The sequence below is a fragment of the Cherax quadricarinatus genome, chromosome 22 (assembly GCF_038502225.1).
Source record: "Cherax quadricarinatus isolate ZL_2023a chromosome 22, ASM3850222v1, whole genome shotgun sequence".
NCBI lineage: Eukaryota > Metazoa > Arthropoda > Malacostraca > Decapoda > Parastacidae > Cherax > Cherax quadricarinatus.
The window spans coordinates 27,779,187-27,801,533 of record NC_091313.1 but is presented as its reverse complement, the minus strand read 5'-3'; positions in this window follow the sequence as shown (position 1 = coordinate 27,801,533).

Below are 22,347 nucleotides of genomic sequence, written 5' to 3'. Positions count from 1 at the left end.
CATAAAGTGGGAGTTGTCACAGTTGCTCTTTGCTGATGACACTGTGCTCTTGGGAGATTCTGAAGAGAAGTTGCAGAGATTGGTGGATGAATTTGGTAGGGTGTGCAAAAGAAGAAAATTGAAAGTGAATACAGGAAAGAGTAAGGTTATGAGGATAACAAAAAGATTAGGTGAAGAAAGATTGGATATCAGATTGGAGGGAGAGAGTATGGAGGAGGTGAATGTATTCAGATATTTGGAAGTGGACGTGTCAGCGGATGGGTCTATGAAAGATGAGGTGAATCATAGAATTGATGAGGGGAAAAGGGTGAGTGGTGCACTTAGGAGTCTGTGGAGACAAAGAACTTTGTCCATGGAGGCAAAGAGGGGAATGTATGAGAGTATAGTTTTACCAACGCTCTTATATGGGTGTGAAGCATGGGTGATGAATGTTGCAGCGAGGAGAAGGCTGGAGGCAGTGGAGATGTCATGTCTGAGGGCAATGTGTGGTGTGAATATAATGCAGAGAATTCGTAGTTTGGAAGTTAGGAGGAGGTGCGGGATTACCAAAACTGTTGTCTAGAGGGCTGAGGAAGGGTTGTTGAGGTGGTTCGGACATGTAGAGAGAATGGAGCGAAACAGAGTGACTTCAAGAGTGTATCAGTCTGTAGTGGAAGGAAGGCGGGGTAGGGGTCGGCCTAGGAAAGGTTGGAGGGAGGGGGTAAAGGAGGTTTTGTATGCGAGGGGCTTGGACTTCCAGCAGGCATGCGTGAGCGTGTTTGATAGGAGTGAACGGAGACAAATTGTTTTTAATACTTGACGTGCTGTTGGAGTGTGAGCAAAGTAACATTTATGAAGGGATTCAGGGAAACCGGCAGGCCGGACTTGAGTCCTGGAGATGGGAAGTACAGTGCCTGCACTCTGAAGGAGGGGTGTTAATGTTGCAGTTTAAAAACTGTAGTGTAAAGCACCCTTCTGGCAAGACAGTGATGGAGTGAATGATGGTGAAAGTTTTTCTTTTTCGGGCCACCCTGCCTTGGTGGGAATCGGCCAGTGTGATAATAATAATAAAATTTTTTTATCAAAATAATTCTATGTTAATTCACTGTTGCAATAATTCCATGAAAAAAAAGTCTAGCCATCAAGCAATTAATATATTTTGTTTAAATTTAAGAGCAATAAATACATGTAGCCTAACCTCAGACAGGCTACATGTGCAACGTCTGTAGACGTTTCGCTAACCAGTGGATTCATCAGTACAACACAGAAGACTGGAGAGGTAGAGGTAGAGGTTTAATCAGTCCCTCAGCCTAAGTGTCCAGTCCAGTAGTCAAGACCACTGTACTGAACACCGGACAAGTATACTTAATTACCTAACAGAAATGTAGATAAATAGTTTAGAGAACCGATAGGATGATGAATTAGACACTTGTGCAACACTTGGGTTGCAATAGTGTTGCACAAGTGTCTAATTCATCAAACTAACTTAAGGATATGTATATATTCTGATAAGTATGTCTCCCCTTTGTGTTTATACTTTGAGGAAGAGTGCATATACACGTGGACGGATGTATATATATCTCAGTATATATACATTAGAGTTAGCTTTAACCCTAACGTTCATGTTTGGAGTTAACGAATTCTTGATTGGTAGTGTACAGGTGACTTGCAGCCTTAATCACCCCCGTGTGTCGATTGACGCGAGGCTTCTCTCAATGTATACACATCAAATGATATACATGTATATTCTTCACAATATATACCTCAAAGGTAGAGTTGCTTTATATGACGTAATCACAGCAATGCTCGTGGTTTCGATCCGCTGAAAAATGGAAATTTGGACAAGAGTTTGCCTGTTCTGAATGTCCGAGCGTGGTGCTTGGCAACGCTCCTCGTTACTTGCTGGTTCATCCAGCTAACGCACGTGACGATAGATATACAATCATATACATATACATATACAAACAGAACTGAAAATCAGGAATACAATCTTTCCCAATATATACCTAATTTTTTCAGGTATTTGGGGATGACGACCCGTGATGAATATGATAATAATGATTCGTCAATTATTTGTGTATTTTGAATATTACTAATTAAGAAATATTGTGGGGTAAAATCTCTAAAATGATTTTGCTGCTATATTTGTCAGTGCTCAGTTATGTCAGTATTATAATTACAGTAAAGCGATAAACCCATGTGGGTCATGTGGCCTTGGAGAATGGGACGAAATTAGATTTGATCCGAAGAAGGAAAGGGTAGACCTAGTTGAGTGAGTCCAGAGGCCATCACCAGCATCCAGAAGTGTCCCTGGATGGGTCGGCATAGGCAGACTATCTTCTGTTATTACATAGAAATAAACAGTGGGATTAATTCCACATTCCCTCCTCCCCACACTCCCTCCCTCCTTCACAACTATGCTCTCTCTTGTTTCTTAATTCTTTAACATCCATAGTATTCATGTTATTTAAAGTTCCAAAATCTACATATGGAGATTTCTTTAAAATAAACAGTTACCATTTCATATGATTCATACCTAGAATGTACCAAGTAATCTTGCAATACTCTGAACTAATATACACAAGCATATTTAGTCTGGTAGTGTACACGACCAATACAGGAAGCGTAATGGACCTATACCGAGAGTTGTCACGTTGTATCAAACACATTAACACAAATTATATTCAGTGTAAAGGCTTTACTATCCTTTCCCTTACCTTCCCCCTCTCCCCAACACATAAAAAACCACGAAACGAAGAAGAAAAACGTGTCGAAATAATTTTTAAGTCGTCATTATTGCATTCCAGTGAAGCGAATGACACTTCTCGCTAAGCAATAAGAGGCGAGAGGGGATAAAAGTCACAAGAGATATTTTTATGCATATTAGGTAAGAGAAAACTGCACCAGGCTAGAGAGAAGAAAAAAGACATAGTGTCGGAAAATATAATATAGGTGAATACAATGCCTGCAGCTCAGCGCTCACTTTTGCAAATTTTCCATTACCAGCTTGTCTGCCCTCTGCCAAATTTCCAGGAGTCGTCCCTCTCTGGAGGCTTAAAGAAAGCGCCCAGAAGACTCACACGCGAGAGGCAAAAGCATAATATACAAAAATAATTACGTCGTGCTTTATTACCTAGATTTTTTTCCAGAAACAGCCAGTCCGGCAGTGATCTCAGACTGATTGCTGCACTAGTGTTCTCAGTTAAGGGATTCGCTAAGTCTCTTTAGCAACGTCTCGTGGATATCCTCCTGTCTCCAACACTGCTATCACAGAAACATTTTTGGCTGTCATCCAGCTCTGTAGGAGCGTGGAGGGAAATGGAATAAAATTCCGAAACGGAAGAAACAAGACACAAAGCAGCGTGATAAGATCCTACACTGACAACGTTTCGCCCAAGTAGTGAGTCTATTCAAGACATATATATATATATATATATATATATATATATATATATGATGTAACTTGACTCAAGAAATCGTAATGACACGATTGCAAATAAACCATACCCCCGGCCGGGATTGAACCCGCGGTCATAGAGTCTCAAAACTCCAGCCCGTCGCGTTAGCCACTAGACCAGCTAGCCACAATAAGATTCATCCAACTAGGTATATTTCTACACCATAGGAAAGTTAGCACAGGCACCTCTGTGACCACAAATGCAAGTTTTTACAGACGAATCTCCAGCTAGCGTGGCCGTGACGACCGCTAGCTCACGTCCCTTCACTGCCGCTGGAGATTCGTCTGTAAAAACTTGCATTTGTGGTCACAGAGGTGCCTGTGCTAACTTTCCTATGGTGTAGAAATATACCTAGTTGGATGAATCTTATTGTGGCTAGCTGGTCTAGTGGCTAACGCGACGGGCTGGAGTTTTGAGACTCTATGACCGCGGGTTCAATCCCGGCCGGGGGTATGGTTTATATATGATGTATTTGGAGCCACTATGCTACCCTGGATGGTAAGCAGATTGCCTGGGACTACACCTGTGCTGCCACGTTGGCGGACACCTACTTGCCATGCTCTGAAGTTGAAGGGGGTGGAGCTGTCAGTTACAGATATGAAGGCTTTCTCCCTTGCTATAACTTCATCCCTGTAGGGTCCGGAGATCCTTGGAGTATGGGGCAAGTGTGCTCTAAAGTTCCTCAAAGATCTGGGTGAAAAACTCATTACAAAAACCAAGGATCACAGAGCGGCCAGCTTCTTTCAGAGACTCAGTGTTTCGATCCTGAAGGGAAATGCCTGCAGCATTCTGGGCACGTGGCCCACCGCCGGGGAGCTGGACGAAGTATTTGAATTGTAGGATCTGAGATGCCATCATTTATGTTGTTCTACTTCCTATATACATGTGTGTGTGCGTGTGTGTGTTTGCGTGTGTGTGTATTTGTGTGTGTGTGTGTGTGTGTGTGTGTGTGTGTGTGTGTGTGTGTGTGTGTGTGTGTGTGTGTGTGCGTGTGTGTGTGTGTGTGTGTGTTTGCATATCGTGCCGAATAAGCCAGACCGGCAACTTGTACCTAAAAATCAGTTTTTTTTCTGTCAAATAAGCAGACTGAAATATCTTTCATTCCACAAATCAGCGAAAATTAATCTGAACATGGAAAAATACATTTATTTTAAATAATATGAAATAAATTTTAGTTTTAGAGGTTAGGTGAGGTGAGGTGAAATTAGGTTAGCTGAGGGGAGGTTAGGTTAGGTTAGGTTAGATTAGGTTAGCTTAGGTTAGGTTAGGTTAGGTTAGGTTAGGCTAGGTTAGATGAGGTTAGGTTAGGTGAGGTGAGGTTAGGTGAGATGAAGTTAGGTTATGTTACCTAAGGTTAGGTTAGGTGAGGTTAAGTTAGTTTAGGCTAGGTGAGGTGAGGTTAGGTTAGGTGAGGTTAGGTGAGGTGAAGTTAGGTTATGTTAGGTGAGGTTAGGTTAGGTTAGGTGAAGTGAGGTTAGGTTAGACGAGGTTAGTTAGATTAGGTTAGGTTAGGCTAGGTGAGGTGAGGTTAGGTTAGGTTAGGTTAGGTGAGGTGAGGTTAGGTTATGTTACCTAAGGTTAGGTTAGGTGAGGTTAAGTTAGTTTAGGCTAGGTGAGGTGAGGTTAGGTTAGGTGAGGTTAGGTGAGATGAAGTTAGGTTATGTTAGGTGAGGTTAGGTTAGGTTAGGTGAAGTGAGGTTAGGTTAGACGAGGTTAGTTAGATTAGGTTAGGTTAGGCTAGGTGAGGTTAGGTTAGGTTAGGTGAGGTATAAGTCCAATTTTCAAGCCTTGATACTGGTGATGGGATCTTGGTCCAAGTAATTGGAGCTACCTATGCACTGGGATGAATTACAATAATAAAAACAATTATAATAATTATAATAATAATAACAGATAATAATAATAATAATAATAATAATAATAATAATAATAATAATAATAATAATAATAACAATGAGAAGAAGTAAAAAAAGAAGGAAAAAGAAAAAGAAGAATAAGAAAAGAAGCAAAGGAAGAACTGGTATGACTTGTCTTGGTAAATTCTTGTGTTCTCCCTCACATTGTCTTCCTTGTGTTCTCCCTCACATTGTCTTCCTTGTGTTCTCCCTAACATTGTCTTCCTTGTGTTCTCCCTAACATTGTCTTCCTTGTGTTCTCCCTCACATTGTCTTCCTTGTGTTCTCCCTAACATTGTCTTCCTTGTGTTCTCCCTCACATTGTCTTCCTTGTGTTCTCCCTCACATTGTCTTCCTTGTGTTCTCCCTCACATTGTCTTCCTTGTGTTCTCCCTCACATTGTCTTCCTTGTGTTCTCTCTCACATTGTCTTCCTTGTGTTCTCCCTCACATTGTCTTCCTTGTGTTCTCCCTCACATTGTCTTCCTTGTGTTCTCCCTCACATTGTCTTCCTTGTGTTCTCCCTCACATTGTCTTCCTTGTGTTCTCCCTCACATTGTCTTCCTTGTGTTCTCCCTTACATTGTCTTCCTTGTGTTCTCCCTCACATTGTCTTCCTTGTGTTCTCCCTCACATTGTCTTCCTTGCGTTCTCCCTCACATTGTCTTCCTTGCGTTCTCCCTCACATTGTCTTCCTTGTGTTCTCCCTCACATTGTCTTCCTTGTGTTCTCCCTCACATTGTCTTCCTTGTGTTCTCCCTCACATTGTCTTCCTTGTGTTCTCTCTCACATTGTCTTCCTTATGTTCTCCCTCACATTGTCTTCCTTGTGTTCTCCCTCACATTGTCTTCCTTGTGTTCTCCCTCACATTGTCTTCCTTGTGTTCTCCCTCACATTGTCTTCCTTATGTTCTCCCTCACATTGTCTTCCTTATGTTCTCCCTCACATTGTCTTCCTTATGTTCTCCCTCACATTGTCTTCCTTGTTTTCTCCCTCACACTGTCTTCCTTATGTTCTCCCTCACATTGTCTTCCTTATGTTCTCCCTCACATTGTCTTCCTTGTGTTCTCCCTCACACTGTCTTCCTTATGTTCTCCCTCACATTGTCTTCCTTATGTTCTCCCTCACATTGTCTTCCTTGTGTTCTCCCTCACACTGTCTTCCTTATGTTCTCCCTCACATTGTCTTCCTTGTGTTCTCCCTCACACTGTTTTCCATGTGTTCTCCCTCACATTGTCTTCCTTATGTTCTCCCTCACATTGTCTTCCTTGTGTTCTCCCTCACACTGTCTTCCTTGTGTTCTCCCTCACATTGTCTTCCTTATGTTCTCCCTCACATTGTCTTCCTTGTGTTCTCCCTCACACTGTCTTCCTTATGTTCTCCCTCACATTGTCTTCCTTGTGTTCTCCCTCACACTGTTTTCCTTGTGTTCTCCCTCACATTGTCTTCCTTATGTTCTCCCTCACATTGTCTTCCTTGTGTTCTCCCTCACACTGTCTTCCTTGTGTTCTCCCTCACATTGTCTTCCTTGTGTTCTCCCTCACATTGTCCTCCTTGTGTTCTCCTTCACATTGTCTTCCTTGTGTTCTCCCTCACATTGTCTTCCTTGTGTTCTCCCTCACATTGTCTTCCTTGTGTTCTCCCTCACATTGTCTTCCTTGTGTTCTCCTTCACATTGTCTTCCTTATGTTCTCCCTCACATTGTCTTCCTTGTGTTCTCCCTCACATTGTCTTCCTTGTGTTCTCTCTCCCATTGTCTTCCTTGTGTTCTCCCTCACATTGTCTTCCTTATGTTCTCCCTCACATTGTCTTCCTTATGTTCTCCCTCACATTATCTTCCTTATGTTCTCCCTCACATTGTCTTCCTTGTGTTCTCCCTCACATTGTCTTCCTTATGTTCTCCCTCACATTGTCTTCCTTATGTTCTCCCTCACATTATCTTCCTTATGTTCTCCCTCACATTGTCTTCCTTGTGTTCTCCCTCACACTGTCTTCCTTATGTTCTCCCTCACATTGTCTTCCTTATGTTCTCCCTCACATTGTCTTCCTTGTGTTCTCCCTCACACTGTCTTCCTTATGTTCTCCCTCACATTGGCTTCCTTATGTTCTCCCTCACATTGTCTTCCTTGTGTTCTCCCTCACACTGTCTTCCTTATGTTCTCCCTCACATTGTCTTCCTTGTGTTCTCCCTCACACTGTCTTCACATTGTCTTCCTTGTGTTCTCCCTCACATATGTGGCTTCCTTATGTTCTCCCTCACATTGTCTTCCTTGTGTTCTCCCTCACACCTCCTTATGTTCTCCCTCACTGTCTTCCTTGTGTTCTCCCTTGTCTTCCTTTTGTTCTCCCTCACATTGTCTTCCTTATGTTCTCCCTCACATTGTCTTCCTTGTGTTCTCCCTCACACTGTCTTCCTTTTGTTCTCCCTCACATTGTCTCCCTCACATTGTCTTCCTTATGTTCTCCCTCACATTGTCTTCCTTGTGTTCTCCCTCACACTGTCTTCCTTATGTTCTCCCTCACACTGTCTTCCTTGTGTTCTCCCTCACATTGTCTTCCTTGTGTTCTCCCTCCTACTGTTTTCCTTGTGTTCTCCATCACACTGTCTTCCTTGTGTTCTCCCTCACATTGTCTTCCTTGTGTTCTTCCTCACACTGTCTTCCTTGTGTTCTCCCTCATACAGTCTTCCTTGTGTTCTCCCTCACACTGTCTTCCTTGCGTTCTCCCTCACTCTGTCTTCCTTGTGTTCTCCCTCACACTGTCGTCCTTGCGTTCTCCCTCACACTGTCTTCCTTGTGCTCTCCCTCACATTGTCTTCCTTGTGTTCTCCCTCACATTGTCTTCCTTGTGTTCTCCCTCACACTGTTTTCCTTGTGTTCTCCCTCACACTCTTCTTTGTGTTCTCCCTCACATTGTCATGTAGGGGGGTGATGATTAGGGGAATATGGGGGTAAGCGGGGGGAGTCAGTAGGTAGGGGACAGGCGAGGTGGTAGGAGTGAGGTAGGTAGATAATGTAAGGTCACTGGTGACTACAACTTCACCTCTCATTACTCTACCCACCACACTACACTCCCTCTCACTACATGAAATAAAATAATGAATAAAATAGCAAATAACGTCGTGAATATTACCTACTCACAGTTTATTATTAACTTGTACAATAATATATTCGGGAACAGGAGTACATCATTGGTTTAGATAAATGGGATGGTATGTATAAGCAGTGAGACAGGGAACACAATCAACTTGTGAATATAACTTACAATATAGCACAGAGGACAGTTCCTACAGGAACTAAGCCCCAGGTCCCAAGACCTACACAGCACGAGTCTTCTCTTGCCTCCAACAGTTCTCCAGAGACTCAGCATCTCCCGAGTGCACCCCAGCAGCAGCTCCGCTCGAAGTCTGTGCTCAGGAGCTCTGCACCCCAGCAGCGGCTCCGCACGAATCTCTGATCATGCTCTTCCTTGGGCTTTTATGGTGGTCCAAGCACCCTTTACGACCTGACGCCTGTCTGATGCCGTCTCAGACCGTCTGACAGACGTTTGCCAAGGCAAGGTGTGACCATATAATTGGTTAAATTAGGTCTCCCCAGAGACCTCACAAGCCCAGCTGAACTACATCACAACATTGTCTTCCTTGTGCTCTCCCTCACATTGTCTTCCTTGTGTTCTCCCTCACACTGTCTTCCTTATGTTCTCCCTCACATTGTCTTCCTTGTGTTCTCCCTCACACTGTGTTCCTTGTGTTCTCCCTCACACTGTCTTCCTTGTGTTCTCCCTCACACTGTCTTCCTTGTGTTCTCCCTCACACTGTCTTCCTTGTGTTCTCCCTCACATTGTCTTCCTTGTGTTCTCCCTCACACTGTCTTCCTTGTGTTCTCCCTCACACTGTCTTCCTTGTGTTGTCCCTCACATTGTCTTCCTTGTGTTCTCCCTCACATTGTCTTCCTTGTGTTCTCCCTCACACTGTTTTCCTTGTGTTCCCTCTCATACTGTCTTCCTTGTGTTCTCCTTCACATTGTCTTCCTTGTGTTCTCTCTCACATTGTCTTCCTTGTGTTCTCCCTCACACTGTCTTCCTTGTGTTCTCCCTCACACTGTCTTCCTTGTGTTCTCCCTCACACTGTCTTCCTTGTGTTTTCCCTCACACTGTCTTCTCACAACTTCTGTAAACTTCACGATCTATTTCGTTTATATTGTTCCTTGCTCTCCAACCATTTATTAACTCATAAGGCACTATATCGCCGCTAAACTCGTGTGGGTCATTCAGTTTTAAAAGCGGTGGAATCTTGATGTCGGAGAATATATCATAAAATTGGAATTCCAAGATTATATAATAGATAGTATAGCGAGGCGAGAATATATATTATACTAGGTACAGGAGGTTACTGTGTTGAAAAAATTGAAACCAGTGTTCTTAGGTCTTGGGAGGTCACAGAAGAGCAGGTGTAGGCTTCCCAGGGGGCTTGTCCCTGGGCTTACCAGGAGAGGATACTGGGTTCGTGGTCCCCTGTGATATCTGAGGCTGCTATGTATGATAATCTATGTAACTGTGCTTGTGTATACCTGAATAAACTTGCTTACTTACTTAGTTAAGGATGTATATGTGTGTGTGTGTACTCACCTGTTTGTACTTACCTGTTTGTGGTTGCCGAGGTCGATTCACAGCTCCTGGCCCTCGCCTCTTCGTTAGTCGCTACTAGGTCCACTCCATGCTCGTCGAGTTGTGTGTGTGTGTGTGTGTGTGTGTGTGTGTGTGTGTGTGTGTGTGTGTGTGTGTGTGTTTCACCTATGTGTGGATGTAGGGGGTGAAGCTTCAGCTCCTGGACCTGCGTCAACCTCAATCCGCTTGCATTATTTAGGAACGTAGCACTCACATGTGGGTGTCGAGGCGAGAGATAAACAGATTGAGAGATAAAGAGAAGGAGAGATACCGAGAGAGAGAGAGAGAGAGAGAGAGAGAGAGAGAGAGAGAGAGAGAGAGAGAGAGAGGGAGATTGAGAGAGAGATAAAAATAAGAAAGAAAGGGAGATAAAGATAGAGATTGAGAGAGAGAAGACAGACTTTTCAATATAGTGGCCACAACGCAAATAAAGACGGCGGCTTCAAATAAGTCAGTCAGGGTAAGGAAATTGGTTCCATCCCCCGGTGAGATGATGATTCAGTGGAGACGTGAAAGGGAGAGAGAGAGAGAGAGAGAGAGAGAGAGAGAGAGAGAGAGAGAGAGAGAGAGAGAGAGAGAGAGAGAGAAGAGAGAGAGAAGAGAAGAGAAGAGAAGCATCAGGTGGCACCTCAGGGGAGGGGGAAGAGGATAATAATGTGATAATCTATTTCGCTGGCCTTGTTCCCCAACGAACGAAGGAAGGAAGGGAGAGAGGGAGGGAAGGAGGAAGGGAGGGAGGGAGGGAAGGGTGGAGGGAGGAATTGAGGGAGGGAGGGAGGGAGGGAGGGAGGGAGGGAGGGAGGGATGGAAGAAAGGAAGGAGGGAAGTAGGGAAAGAGGTAAGGACGAAGGGAGTGAGGGAGGAGGGAGAGAGGGAGTGAAAGACAGAGGAAGGAAGGAAGAGGGAGAAGAGGGAAGAGAGGAAGAATAGAAGTAGGCGAGAAGACAGGGAAAGTACTGAGTAAAGGGAATATGTGGAACGAATATGTAAAGAATTGGAAGAGTGTGTTTGGAGAGACAGTGAGGGTGTGAAGATAGTGGGAGAGAAAGTTGAAAGAGAGAGAGCGAGGGTGTGAAGATAGTGGGAGAGAAAGTTGAAAGAGAGAGAGCGAGGGTGTGAAGATAGTGGGAGAGAAAGTTGAAAGAGAGAGAGCGAGGGTGTGAAGATAGTGGGAGAGAAAGTTGAAAGAGAGAGAGCGAGGGTGTGAAGATAGTGGGAGAGAAAGTTGAAAGAGAGAGAGCGAGGGTGTGAAGATAGTGGGAGAGAAAGTTGAAAGAGAGAGAGCGAGGGTGTGAAGATAGTGGGAGAGAAAGTTGAAAGAGAGAGAGCAAGTGTGTGAAGATAGTGGGAGAGAAAGTTGAAAGAGAATGAGTAGAGAGAGTGCGAAGATAATGGGAGAAAATTTATAGTCTTGACAAAGCTCAGTCACGGTCGAAACGTCGTATAGAATAACATCTTGCTCTAGACAATGTTTCTTTTTGCTCTGCTGAGAAAGTTTTCTTCAGCTCGAAACGTTCGAGAAAATTTTCTTCAAATCGAAACGTTCGAGAAAGTTTTCTTCAGATCGAAACATTCGAGAAAGTTTTCTTCAGATCGAAACGTTCGAGAAAGTTTTCTTCAGATCGAAACGTTCGAAGAAGTTTTCTTCAGATCGAAACGTTGAAGAAAGTTTTCTTCAGATCGAAACGTTCGAGAAAGTTTTCTTCAGATCGAAACGTTCGAGAAAATTCTCTTCAGATCGAAACGTTTGGGAAAGTTGTCATCGGATCGAAACGTTTGGGAAAGCTTTCTTCAGATCGAAACGTTGCAGTGGTAAGAGCTTTGTCTGGATAAATTCCTTATCGCCTCGTCAGGGGTCGACTTTTCACCTGAAGACGATTTGAAGCGGGGGCGGGGGGGGGGGTCCTCTCCCCCACATCTCTTCCCCCTCCCGGTTGATAACCTGGTCAACCAGGCTGTTGACGCTAGCTGCACGCAGACCAACGTATGCAACACAGCTTTGTTGATCAGCATCCGTCCATTTCTTTAATTAGCAACTCACTTCTTCATTTGTTATGTTCCATCAGTTATCTTTTTTTTTTTTTTAGCTGTTATCCTACCTCAGTTATCCTAGTTTATCTGTTATCCTACTTCAGCTGTTATCCTACCTCAGTTATCCTAGTTTATCTGTTATCCTACTTCAGCTGTTATCCTACCTCAGTTATCCTAGTTTATCTGTTATCCTACTTCAGCTGTTATCCTACCTCAGTTATCCTAGTTTATCTGTTATCCTACTTCAGCTGTTATCCTACCTCAGTTATCCTAGTTTATCTGTTATCCTACTTCAGCTGTTATCCTACCTCAGTTATCCTAGTTTATCTGTTATCCTACTTCAGCTGTTATCCTACCTCAGTTATCCTAGCTTATCTGTTATCCTACTTCAGCTGTTATCCTACTTCAGCTGCTATCTACCTCAGTTATCCTAGATTAGCTGTTATCCTACCTCACTAGTTATTATTTCCTAGATGTAGTCAAACTCTATCCCATTATAAGGGGATAGGGTTTACGTAAAGTATATTAAACTTACCCCGGATGCCACCCACAACAGTCCATTAACACCTAGACGTTGAGAGACTTGCGACTCTGTCTCCCTCTGCCTGGATATCGAACCCGGGTCCTTTCGCTTTTGAGCCGGAGGTCACAGGCCTTGAACTTCGTGCAGGTTGAAGTGTGAGTGCGGCCACGCGATGCGCCGCCCTTCTAGATGTGGGACTGATAGCGTAAATTGAAGTCTTCTCCACCACCTCCACTACACGATGCAACTGGCAAAGGTTGACCGTTAAAAAGGCAACGTTCGTGAATACGATATACAACCCTCTCGGTGTGTACACACAGAGATATATACACCTCTGGGTGTATTTCCATTGAGAGATTCACACTTACAGGTGTATATTGAGTAAACGATGCACACCCTGCTGTGTATATACACAGAGATAAACACCTCTCAGTGTACATTAACTGAATGACACAGCCTGGTGAACCACTCTGGTTTACCAGGCTGGTGAACTAGTGTGGTTCGTGTGGTTCGCCTGGCTCGTCGACCTCCCACTCATCACCTGAGCAGTTTCACTTCTCAGAAGTGAAACTGCGTTTTATTTTTGAGCGGGATGGGAAAAATCTAGATGTGGTAGGCATGCCGATGCTCGGGCATATAGTGCTGGTACTCAGATTTTTTTAATCATTAATACTGAACATAGTTACGTCAATGGCCGCTCGGTTGCACTGATATGTCATATATTTAGGGAGGGAGGAAGGGGGGGGGGGTACGAACTCATCCCCATAATGAAGGGGCAAAGAATTTATGTATTGCCCATGTTCGAGAACACTAACTAGATTCAAGCGAGAGGGAAAACAATTTAGAGAGGAATTTACTTAGCTAATAACTAGTTATAAGAAATCTAGAAATCACAAAAAAAGCTATTTAAAGAAAAAGATAGAATAAAAAAAAGTTAGACGATGACTGACTAGAAGAAAGAGTAAAAAAAATAGTCAAAGTACTGTGGTTGGTTAAAGTACCGTAGTTGGTCATAGTACCGTAGTTGGTCATAGTACCGTAGTTGGTCATAGTACCGTAGTTGGTCATAGTACCGTAGTTGGTCATAGTACCGTAGTTGGTCATAGTACCGTGGTTAGTCAAAGTACCGTGGTTGGTCATAGTACCGTAGTTGGTCATAGTACCGTGGTTAGTCAAAGTACCGTGGTTGATCAAAGTACCATGGCTGGCCAAAGTACCATGGCTGGACCTAGTACCGTGGCTGGTCAAAGTACTGTGGTTAGTCATAGTACCATGTCTGGTCATAATACCATGGTTGGTCATAGTACCACGGTTGGTCATAGTACCATGTCTGGTCATAGTACCATGTCTGGTCATAGTACCATGTCTGGTCATAGTACCATGTCTGGTCATAGTACCATGTCTGGTCATAGTACCATGTCTGGTCATAATACCACGGTTGGTCATAGTACCATGTCTGGTCATAGTACCATGTCTGGTCATAGTACCATGTCTGGTCATAGTACCATATCTGGTCATAGTACCATGTCTGGTCATAATACCACGGTTGGTCATAGTACCATGTCTGGTCATAGTACCATGTCTGGTCATAGTACCATGTCTGGTCATAGTACCATGTCTGGTCATAGTACCATGTCTGGTCATAGTACCATATCTGGTCATAGCACCACGACTGGTCATAGTACCGTGGAGAACAACTCTGATGTTTCGGTCCTTCCTGAACTTTCGCCAACTCACAACTTAGGACCTGACAGTGCTCCAGGACGGACCATTGTCAGGTCCTCCTAAGTACAAGTTTTCTGGTAACTAAAAGAAAAATAGAAGAAAAATAAATTAGTTAAAGAAAACTAATTAGAGGAGAAAAAAAACTCTCATAAAGAAAGTTAAAAAATATATGCAACGAGGCGAGAATGAAGACGGTCTACGTCTCTCTACGTCTCTCTATGCCTCTCTACGTCTCCCTACGTCTCTCTCTCTCTCTCGCACGTCTCTCACTCTGCGATTTTCCGCTGGTGTCGCTCGCAACTTTCTCTGTCGAGTTGGCAAAACAATTTTTAGTTCCGCAATACCACTTGCTGCAAGTTTTTTCCCCACACTTTTTTTCCCAATAATTTCGACATTTTTTTTTTGTCCCGTCACTGATACCGAGACTCAACACTTCAATAAATCTTCGACATCATGACTTCCATAGTTCAATATATTTTTTATCCCCAAAATCATTTGTACTATTTTTTTCCCCAACTCGTTACGTTACAGTATTTTCCCGTAATTTGGGGAAATAAACTTCCCATAATTCTGAAACATTATTTTTGTTGTCCTTACCATTTTCCAATATTTTCATTGCAGCGATTTTTACTGTTTTGCCTAACTGCTATTTGCATGTAAACAGGTCGTAGATTTACAACGGCGCATAAAATTGCGAAATAATGTGTAATACCGTGTACTGTTCAGTGTGACTGACGTTAGGTATACATACATTTGTGTACATTTGGGCTAATCTTTGTTGTTAAAATATTGCCCACTGACATTTTTTTGTGTGCCCAAAATATCATTTCCAGCCCTTTGGTTATAACACACACACACACACACACTTACACACTAGGCGAGTACCACTAGGTTAGTACACACACACACACACACACACTTACACACTAGGTGAGTACCACTAGGTTAGTACACACACACACACACACACACACTTACACACTAGGCGAGTACCACTAGGTTAGTACACACACACACACACACACACTTACACACTAGGTGAGTACCACTAGGTTAGTACACACACACACACACACACACACTTACACACTAGGCGAGTACCACTAGGTTAGTACACACACACACACACACACACTTACACACTAGGCGAGTACCACTAGGTTAGTACACACACACACACACACACACACTTACACACTAGGCGAGTACCACTAGGTTAGTACACACACACACACACACACACTTACACACTAGGTGAGTACCACTAGGTTAGTACACACACACACACACACACACTTACACACTAGGCGAGTACCACTAGGTTAGTACACACACACACACACACACACTTACACACTAGCCGAGTACTACTAGGTTAGTACACACACACACACACACACACACACACACACACACACACACACACACACACATATATAAGAAGTATGATAAAGCCCTTTGAGCGGGGAGAGAGTGATCAAGTAGCGACTAGTGAAGAGGCGGGACCAGGAGCTGTGATTCGACCCCTGCAGCCATATATAAGTGAGTACATACAGGTGACTACACATATGCACACACTTGATGCATAATTAATATTTTTGGTTATGCTGACCAGTCCCTGATCCAGTTTACAGTGACACAGATACACAGAGCTACACAGTGACACAGTAATCCACAAAGATACATAAATAGTGAGACACAGGTACACAGAGGTACACAGAGATACACAGATATACGCAAAGGAACACAGCGGTTTGCTCCCTCTATTTCGTGACTAAGAAATGTAAACAGCGCTAAGAATAACCTACATTGTATTGGAAACACAATCGACTAGGACGGTAAAACTGCCTTACTTCTGACTAATGTACTTGACCAGCTCCCACGCTCACTCTACAGTGCCACTCTACAGTGCCACTCTGCAGTGCCACTCTGCAGTGACACTCTACAGTGCCACTCTGCAGTGCCACTCTGCAGTGCCACTCTACAGTGCTACTCTGCAGTGACACTCTACAGTGCCACTCTACACTACCACTGCAGTGACACTCTACAGTGCCACTCTGCAGTGACACTATACAGTGCCACTCTGCAGTGACACTCTACAGTGCCACTCTGCAGTGACACTCTACAGTGCCACTCTACAGTACCACTCTGCAGTGACACTCTACAGTGCCACTCTGCAGTGACATTCTACAGTGCCACTCTGCAGTGACACTCTACAGTGCCACTCCGCAGTGACACTCTACAGTGCCACTCTACAGTGCCACTCTGCAGTGACACTCTACAGTACCACTCTGCAGTGACACTCTACAGTGCCACTCTGCAGTGACACTCTACAGTGCTACTCTGCAGTGACACTCTACAGTGCCACTCTACACTACCACTCTGCAGTGACACTCTACAGTGCCACTCTGCAGTGACACTCTACAGTGCCACTCTACACTACCACTCTGCAGTGACACTCTACAGTGCCACTCTGCAGTGACACTATACAGTGCCACTCTGCAGTGACACTCTACAGTGCCACTCTGCAGTGACACTCTACAGTGCCACTCTACAGTACCACTCTGCAGTGACACTCTACAGTGCCACTCTGCAGTGACACTCTACAGTGCCACTCTGCAGTGACACTCTACAGTGCCACTCCGCAGTGACACTCTACAGTGCCACTCTACAGTGTTACTCTGCAGTGACACTCTACAGTACCACTCTGCAGTGACACTCTACAGTGCCACTTTGCAGTGACAGTCTACAGTGCCACTCTACAGTACCACCCTGCAGTGACACTCTACTGTGCCACTCTGCAGTGACACTCTACAGTGCCACTCTGCAGTGACACTCTACAGTGCCACTCTGCAGTGACACCTACAGTTCCACTCTACAGTAACACTCTACAGTGCCACTCTACAGTGACATTCTATAGTGCCACTCTACAGTGCCACTCTGCAGTGACACTCTACAGTGCCACTCCGCAGTGACACTCTACAGTGCCACTCTACAGTGCCACTCTGCAGTGACACTCTACAGTACCACTCTGCAGTGACACTCTACAGTGCCACTCTGCAGTGACAGTCTACAGTGCCACTCTACAGTACCACTCTGCAGTGACACTCTACTGTGCCACTCTGCAGTGACACTCTACAGTGCCACTCTGCAGTGACACTCTACAGTGCCACTCTGCAGTGACACTCTACAGTTCCACTCTACAGTGACACTCTACAGTGCCACTCTACAGTGACATTCTACAGTGCCACTCTACAGTGCCACTCTGCAGTGACACTCTACAGTGCCACTCTGCAGTGACACTCTACAGTGCCACTCTACAGTGCCACTCTGCAGTGACACTCTACAGTTCCACTCTACAGTGACACTCTACAGTGCCACTCTGCAGTGACACTCTACAGTGCCACTCTGCAGTGACACTCTACAGTGCCACTCTACAAAAGCATGCGACGCGACACTCACCAGATAGAGTTACTCTTTTGTTAATAATGGCCTGTCATTTTTAAGTGATTTTCTTGTATTTGTGTAAAACCATCCGCATGTATATATATATATATATATATATATATATATATATATATATATATATATATATATATATATATATATATATATATATAGATATATATATATATATATATATATATATATCGTGCCGAATATGTAAAACTGGTCAATTAGCAAGAACTCATTTAAAATTAAATCCTTTCTAAAATTTTCTCTTATACGTTTAAAGATATATTTTTTTCATTAATGTTAATGTTAAAATTTTAATTTTGCACCAAAAGAATCTTAGGGGTTGCAAGATCCTGTACGAGGCACAAGTACGCTCACACCTTGAGTATGCTCCACTTTCTTGGTTTGCCTGCCCCCCCCCCTCTCATCTGCGACTGCTTGACAAAGTAGAGAACAGAGCAAGACGTCTCATCTCTCGCCTGGACCCATCCTGGATAGATCTGTCATTTCAGCAGAGCCTTCAACATAGGAGGGATGTGGGTGGCCTTACTATTATGTACAAGGCCAATATTGTCAAAATACCACACTTGGCTCCACTTCGAGGACAGCGTGAAACAAGCTTTTATGCCACAAGACGGGCAGAAAGCAGCAACTTCACTCTGGCTGTACCCTTCTCCAGAACATCACTCCATCTGAGATCATACATACCCAGGATGACTCGAGTATGGAACACATTCGTACAGCATAATGATGTCAACGAGATAAAGTCAGTTGATCAAATGACAATGCTGGCCCACAGATGGCTCCAACTTCATCCTGTTCCCTACTTGTATGTCTCATAACAATAAAAATGCTTTCAAATGAGCTGATGTAGGTAACAGCTCTTAGCTTGCCAATAAAGATAGGAATCCTTAACCTGTAAATAGCTTGTCAATAAAGCTAGGGATCCTTAATTAACCTTGTCAAACCCTGTGTAAAAAAAAAAAAAAAAAAAAAAAAAAAAAAAAAAAACCTACGTACTTGTATATATTATACACAACAGTCTTGCTGTTATGTATGTGGCTTTATGTATAATGTATACTCTTAAATGTACAAATTCATATACATATAAGTATACAATTATAATAAGCATACACCTATACATAAATCTTACATAAAGCGCATTACTGAGACCAGACTGTGAAGTGAAGTGAGGCAGGATGACAGCTCTAAGCTCTAGAGTACACAGCAGCTTACCCGCCTTGCTGAACGGTGAGGAAAGACATACCCTTCTGAACAAAATAAATCATTAAGGTAAACGTTTCGCTCTGTTAAGAGCTTTATCACGTCATGACTTGAAACGATTTTGATTAGAAGCGAAACGTGCTCCTAATCAAAGTTTATCCTGAAATGGGTGTCATTTCTTCAACATCGTCGGGAATACGGAACTGGATCCATACGACAGAATACTGAAATGTCATAACAAGAGCAATGACCTGGTGACGGTAGCGTGGAGAGACGCATTTGGAACAGCCCCTCAAAAATTATAAGTAGCACTTGACTCCACCCTTTAATTACTCGCCCTTAAGTCACACCAAGACAAAAAATTTAATGCGACTCATACTCTTATTTACTGCCAATGTTTCTGTCGATATAGGTAGTGCAAATCAGCATCAAGTATTTTTAGAACTACGGAATTTGAAGAATTAGATTTCACAGTATTGTGGTACTGTTCTCCATGGGAGTCGTACTAAAATAGATTGCAGTCTATTAGTTATTGGAATACATTGATGTAAGTTTTACATTGTATTTGGTTGGTTGTAAGGTCATATATATGATACTTCTTGTTTTCAAGGTGTTGGTAGTAAGACAGACTAGTTAAAAGATTTATAACGCGAAGGAGTAAGCAGTTCTAGCTTGGAAAGATGGTTTGTGTGTGTGTATGTGACGTCCATGGACGCCAGCATCATACTGAACGTCACCAGAATTGTACGTTAGCAATGACATCACTGGTCGTCACCAGCACTGAGCATTCAGTGACATCGATTGAGGCTCTCAGCACGGTACAACATTTGTGGCATCATCAAACTTAAACACTGGACATTCACCGTGACGACCCTAACCATCACTAGGAAATAACATCAACACTGGACATCAACAAAAAAAATATACAACCCCCAATAAAAAAAAAAGAAAATATTTAAACCCAGCGATCGCATCCGTCCAATTTCAGAGAACCAAAATTAAGTTTATGCATGAATGAGATACATCTATAGCAACACCGCCATGTTGGTGGGTGGTGGGTGATGGTGGGTGGTGATTGGGTGGTGACTGGGTGGTGAGTGGGTTGTGAGGGGGAGGTGAGTGGGTAATTAAACCCTCCATATAACGGACTGATACCGCAGAGTCTCCGAGAGTCCGTTAAATCAGAATTTTTTAAAAAAATGCAAAACGAGTTCCACTGTATACATAATATAGTAGTTCAATGTTAATTGCAGATTTATAGCAATTAGTTAAAAGTAAATTAGTTGAGAGCAAAATCTTCAGTATTTTTTTTATGTTATTTCAGAAGTACGTTATGTCGAAGTCCGCTATATCGAGGATTTGCATAACAACACAAATATTTTTAGTATGTATTCTTTAGTGGGTTCGAAATTTGCTCCTTTTTTGAACGATTCTTTCAACGTTACACAATATTTTGGGAACACTTATTATCGACTACGTTCATCATTAACTTTTTTCATTCGTGATAAAACTGGTGTTTTATCACGAATGAATGAAGTTGTTATAATTATTGACAATTTGTATGATAAAGGAACACGGGAGCAACTAACTACCTCTACACCACCTCTGTTTATCTACTACTATTACTACTACTACTGCAATTACTACTAATACTACAACTATTACTAGTATAACTTCTACAATTATTCCCACTACTGCTATTTCTTCTACTTTTACTACTACATCTACTACTACTACTACTACACCTGCTACTACTACTATTACTGCTACTATTCTTGTTCTACTACTACTACTACTACTACCACTATCTCGACCTAATCATTACGTACGTCTTCCTACACCTCTCGTTAATCCTTCATATAAACTATTATTCCGTCCATTGTTTTTGTCTTCATAAAGTTCCTGGTGAGAGAAACGTAGTCATAATAAACGTCTCATTGGTTGCTCTTGGGTTCCTTTAGTTTAAAAATTAACCCAAGTGATAATAACAGCACAGTAGCAACATCTGAATATTGTATTAGTACTGGGGAAAAGATGTGTAAGAACAGGGGATGAACAAAGAGCGTGGGAGGAGCGAGGTCGTGATAATTCAATGAACAGATAGACCAATAAATGACAGACAAGGTGAAAAGAAACAAGCGATATTAGGCTGCAAATGAACTTTTCTGAATCGCATTGAACCCAATAAAAAAAGAAATCGAACTCTATAGAAGAGCTTAATAAAAGGACTGAACGTATTTTTATCATTTTCCTCACGACTTGAACAATAACAAAAGAAACCCTGGAAGAACAGGGGTAATAAAGAGCCTCTTTCCTCGAAGAACACACTCACCCTCGTAGTTTTAGTTGTGTTAACCTCGTTACCAACGACACAACATTCATTCATGTCAGATGCAAAGGTTTGCAGCCCTAATTTACCTCAGATTACCAGACACAAGTCAGATTGTAAATAATAATGATACATTGGTAGCAATTATGCCAACACGCCATGCTATAATGATCCGTATTATTGAATTTATAATAATAATAATAATAATAATAATAATAATAATAATAATAATAATAATAATAATAATGATAATAATAATAATAATAATAATAATTATTATTATTATTATTATTATTATTATTATTATTATTATTATTATTATGCTCATGTTTACATAAGAAAGAAGGAACACTGCAACAGGCCTACTGACCCATGCGAAGCAGGTCCATGCCCCCCCCCCCGCGGAATTGGCCCAACCTAGTCAGGTCACTTCCACTTAAGGAAGGAGCACGGCATCAGACCTAGTAGCACAAGCTAGTCAGGTCCAACTCACACCCACCCACACCCACTCATGTATTTATCTAACCTATTTTTAAAACTACACAACGTTTTAGCCTCTATAACTGCACTCGGGAGTTTGTTCCACTCATCTACAACTCTATTACCAAACCAGTGCTTTCCTGTATCCTTCCTGAATCTGAATTTTCCCAACTTGAAACCATTGCTGCGAGTCCTGTCTTGGCTGGAAATTTTCAGTACGCTATTTACATCTCTCTAATTTATTCCTGTTTTCCATTTATACACCTCGATCATATCCTCCCTAATTCTACGCCTTACGAGAGAGTTCAGATTCAGGGCCCTCAGTCTGTCCTCATAGGGAAGATTTCTGATACATGGGATCAACTGAAAGGATTATCACAAGATTTGACAAACATTTAATATCACAGGTCCACTTCAGCAAGATCTCAGTATCACACAGGCATGAGATCAGCCATGATGTCATGATTATGTAGGTCCTCGTACACCTGACCCCAACAACGGGGATATATATATATATATATATATATATATATATATATATATATATATATATATATATATATATATATATATATATATATATA